This window comes from Triticum aestivum, chromosome 5B (genome assembly GCF_018294505.1).
Source record: "Triticum aestivum cultivar Chinese Spring chromosome 5B, IWGSC CS RefSeq v2.1, whole genome shotgun sequence".
Taxonomy (NCBI): Eukaryota; Viridiplantae; Streptophyta; class Magnoliopsida; order Poales; family Poaceae; genus Triticum; species Triticum aestivum.
Genome location: NC_057807.1, coordinates 255,720,941 through 255,726,063, shown reverse-complemented (window position 1 = coordinate 255,726,063; position 5,123 = coordinate 255,720,941).

Sequence of the window (5,123 nt, the reverse complement as noted above, 5' to 3'; positions counted from 1 at the left end):
CCAGGACGCATAGACTGGCGTTGATTGATCTGCCGAACCTTTGATAAAACAGTTATTATGTGGGCACCTCATCGCCTTGTAATAGGCTAGCATAAAACCTGTTCTGTCCTGCCATCGCGCAGCCTTGCTTTTGCGTGTTATGGATAATACGCCATATTGAAGATGTTATCTTTTAATGCTTTTTATGATACAAAATTTGTGCCTGTACTATACAAGTAAACAAGAAAGTCCGGGCGGTTTACCACCGGACGGGTCATGATACCTAAATAAAAAATAATCATAGTTTGAGAACTAAGATTGAATGACATGTAATATGTCATACCTGTGGAATCAGATTACACTGTTGGGTTTGCCAAGGTAATGTGATAAGGGTGATACCCCAAACCTGAAACACCGGGTTAATAAACACCGGGTTAAGAATCTGTATTTTGTGCTGGCGATTGACATAGTCAAAACCAGACCTGTTTAAGTATCAGTGCATGACTGACTTGTAGCCATAAACCGGACCGGATCAATAGATGCCGGTTTATCAAAGATTGCTGTAAAAAACTTCAAAAAGAAAAGAAATCTTGGCAAATATAAAATGTGTAGTCGAGGCTTTTTGTGGGCTGCCAGGCCTAAATTCGAGGCTTTTTATGAGCTGCCAGGCTACTGTCATAATCCATTTTTGCAAAGCCTTTTATGATGGACCTCTCATTAACCAATCACCATTTTAACCTTGACAAGTTCAGGGTCTTTATAAGGGTAACTGTCAAACATTCGGGGGTCATACCAGGATTACCTGGACGGAGTGACTTACTTAAAGAGGCAGGATTATCCGGGGTTATAGGTGAATACACCTGGCTTCCAAGCCTGGCTTGATAGCCTGTTACAAGGTTTAAGGCTCTTTGAAGCTGTGCAAGCAAAGAGCCCCCAGGTAACATTTTGAGCTGTGCTCAAGGGGGGCCTATGTTTGAGTGGCGCTTTAGCGACAGACTCTCTTTGGCACATATAATTCGAGTTGTGCTCCGGGTGTACCTATGTTTGAGTTGTGCCTTAGTAACAGACTCTCTTTGGCCCCTTATGATGATATTGGCTTGTAGCCGGATTACCGAAGTAATCAGAGCCGTGCTCTTATGATAAAATTGGCTTGATAGCCCGATCAAGATGTGTAGCTATGGTTCGAATACGACCAAGTCACCGAATGATATTATGAGCTGTGCTCAATGTGGCCCTATGTTTGAGTTGTACTTTTAGCAACAAACCCTCTTTGGTACCTGATGATTCGAGTTGTGCTCAATGTGGCCCTATGTTTGAGTTGTGCTGTTAGCAAGAAACCCTCTTTGGTACCTGATATAGCCTGGGTGATGAGCCCCAAGTCTCCTTTAGCGTCATAAACCGGCACACAGGGAAAACTCCGGCATGAACCGGAAGCCCCCAAGTAACCACACATCATAAGAAAAAAAACAACAGAGACCCCGCTTTAGTTGAGGCTCCGGTTTATTGTATTAATCATAATATATACATCATGGAGGGGTCTGTACATAAGGGGAGCCTATGGCTCATGTATAGTAAGGCCGAAGGTGAGCAATATTCCACGACCGGCGGGTCTCTTCCTCCGACGTGCGTGAGTCCTTGTGGTCTCGAACATCGCTAAGGTAGTAGGACCCATTATTCAGGTTCTTGCTGACCACAAAAGGTCCTTCCCAAGGTGGGGATAGCTTGTGCATATCAGTCTGATCTTGGATGAGCCGGAGCACCAAATCACCTTCCTGAAAGGTTCTGGTTCTAACCCGGCGACTGTGATAACGACGCAGATCCTGCTGGTAAACCGCCGACCGAGCTGCTGCAATATCTCGCTCTTCATCCAATAGATCAAGTGCTTCCTGACGCGCTTGCTCATTGTTAGCTTCAACATAAGCCACCACACGGGGCGAGTCATGACGGATATCACTAGGGAGAATCGCCTCTACTCCGTAAACCATGAAGAAAGGGGTATAACCAGTTGACCTGTTGGGGGTGGTATTGATGCTCCATAACACGGAAGGTAACTCCTCCACCCAACAACCCGGCGTCCTTTGCAAAGGAACAAGAAGCCAAGGTTTTATGCCTCTCAAGATCTCCTGATTATCTCGCTCTTCTTGCCCATTAGACCGAGGATGAGCCATGGAGGAAACATCAAGCCGTATATGCTCCCTTTGACAAAAATCCTCCATGGCCCCTTTGGACAAGTTAGTGCCATTATCTGTTATAATGTTGTGTGGAAAGCCAAAGCGGAAAATCACCTTTTTCATGAATTGAACCGTCGTAGCTGCATCACATTTGCTCACTAGCTCTGCCTCCACCCACTTGGTGAATTTATCAACCGCCACCAATAAGTGGGTTTTCTTATCCTTGGATCTCTTGAAAGGACCAACCATGTCAAGCCCCCAAGTCGCAAATGGCCAAGCAATTGGAATCATCCTCAACTCTTGAGCCGGTATATGAGTGCGTCGTGCAAACTTCTGACATCCATCACATCTACTGACTAAGTCCTCTGCATCAGCATGCGCCGTTAGCCAATAAAATCCATGACGAAAAGCCTTGGCCACCAAAGATTTAGAACTGGCATGATGGCCACAATCCCCTTCATGTATCTCGCGTAAGATTTCACATCCTTCCTCAGGGGATACATAGTGTTGAAACGCCCCGGTGACATTGCGGTGATGTAGCTCTCCGTTATGTATGATCATGGACTTGGACCGCCGGATTATCTGCCTGGCTAGGGTCTCATCCTCTGGTAACTCGCCCTGGGTCATGTACGCCAAGTAGGGGACGGTCCAATCCGGAATAACATGAAGCGCCGCCACCAACTGAGCCTCCGGATCAGGGACGGCTAAGTCCTCCTCGGTAGGTAACTTGACAGACGGATTATGCAAAATATCCAGAAAGACATTAGGCGGCACCGGTTTACGTTGAGACCCTAGCCGGCTTAAAGCGTATGCCGCTTTGTTCTTCCTGCAATCAATATGTTCCACCAGGTAACCCTTGAAGTAACTCGCCACAGCATCCACTTCTCGACGATAAGCCGCCATGAGCGGGTCCTTTGAATCCCAAGTACCAGAGACTTGTTGGGACACCAAATAGGAGTCACCGAAGCATCTAACTCGTCTTAAATTCATTTCCTTAGCCATCCGGAGACCATGGAGCAAGGCTTCATACTCAGCTGCATTGTTAGTACAAGGGAACATTAACCGGAGACCATAACAAAATTTATCACCTCTTGGGGAAGTTAACACAACTCCAGCCCCAGAACCCTCCAATTGCCTGGACCCATCAAAGTGGATAGTCCAATACGTGTTATCTGGCTTCTCTTTAGGCATCTGCAACTCTGTCCAATCATTGAGGAAATCCACAAGTGCCTGAGATTTGATGCTTGTGCGGGGCACATATTTTAAACCGTGTGGTCCAAGCTCAATAACCCATTTAGCAATCCGGTCGGTGGCCTCCCTGTTCTGGATGATATCTCCTAAAGGAGCAGAACTGACCACCGTGATGGGGTGGCCCTGAAAGTACTGCTTGAGCTTCCGGCTTGACATAAAAACTCCATACACAAGCTTGTGCCTATGCGGGTACCTCTGCTTGGATTCAATGAAGACTTCGCTGACATAGTAAACCGGCCTTTGAACCGGGTGCTCCTTGCCTACTTCCTTCTGCTCCACCACAATGGCTACACTAATCGCTCGTGCATTAGCAGCCACATATAACAACAACGGCTCTTTATCGATGGGAGCTGCCAGAACGGGTGGTTCAGCCAACTACCGCTTTAAGTCCTCGAATGCCCTATTAGCTGCATCACTCCAAACAAAGCCATCCGTCTTTTTTCAGCATCTGGTATAACGGGATGGCCTTCTCTCCCAGACGACTGATAAACCGGCTTAGAGCTGCGATCCGGCCTGCCAGGCGTTGGACATCATTGATGCACTTCGGTTTAGCCAAAGAAGTGATGGCCTTGATTTTCTTCAGATTAGCTTCAATACCTCTGTTAGATACCAGAAACCCGAAGAGCTTCCCTGCCGGAACACCGAAGACGCACTTCTCCGAATTAAGCATCATTTTGTAAACTCGAAGGTTATCAAAGGTTTCCTTCAAGTCATCTATCAACGTCTCCTTCTGCCTAGGTTTTACCACGATATCATCCACATAGGCATGAACATTGCGCCCAATCTGCTTATGAAGGCAATTCTGCACACATCGCTGATAGGTTGCCTGAGCACTCTTAAGCCCAAAAGGCATAGGCACATAACAGAAGGCTCCAAAAGGGGTTATAAAAGTCGTCTTCTCTTGGTCCTTAACTGCCATTTTGATCTGATGATAACCCGAATAAGCATCTAGAAAACTCAAACTCTCACAACCCGCCGTAGCATCAATGATCTGATCAATACGAGGGAGAGCGAAAGGATCAGCAGGACATGCCTTGTTCAAATCCGTGTAGTCCACACACATACGCCAAATGTCGTTTTTCTTAAGCACCAGCACCGGATTAGCCAGCCACTCTGGGTGAAAAACCTCAACAATGAACCCTGCAGCCAACAGCTGGGCTACTTCTTCCCCAATGGCCTTGCGCCTTTCTTCATTAAACTGCCGAAGAAACTGCCTGAACGGTTTAAACTTAGGATCAATATTGAGAGTGTGCTCAGCGAGTTCCCTCGGTACCCCTGGCATGTCAGAAGGCTTCCATGCAAAGATGTCCCGACTCTCACGGATGAACTCGATGAGCATGCTTTCCTATTTCGGATCCAAGTTAGCACTGATGGTGAACTGCTTGGATGAATCGCCAGGGGTAAAGTCAACCATCTTAGTATCATCTGCTAATTTGAACTTCAAAGACGGATCATGCTTTGTAGTTGGTTTCTTTAAGGATGTCATGTCTGCCGGATCAACATTGTCCTTATAAAACTTTAACTCCTCTGTTGCACAAACTGACTCAGCGTAAGCCGCATCACCTTCTTCACACTCCAAGGCTATCTTATGACTCCCATGTACTGTAATGGTTCCTTTATAACCTGGCATCTTAAGCTGCAGATAGACATAACAGGGCCGCGCCATGAATTTGGCATAAGCCGGCCGCCCAAATAGTGCATGATAAGGGATGTGGATCTTAA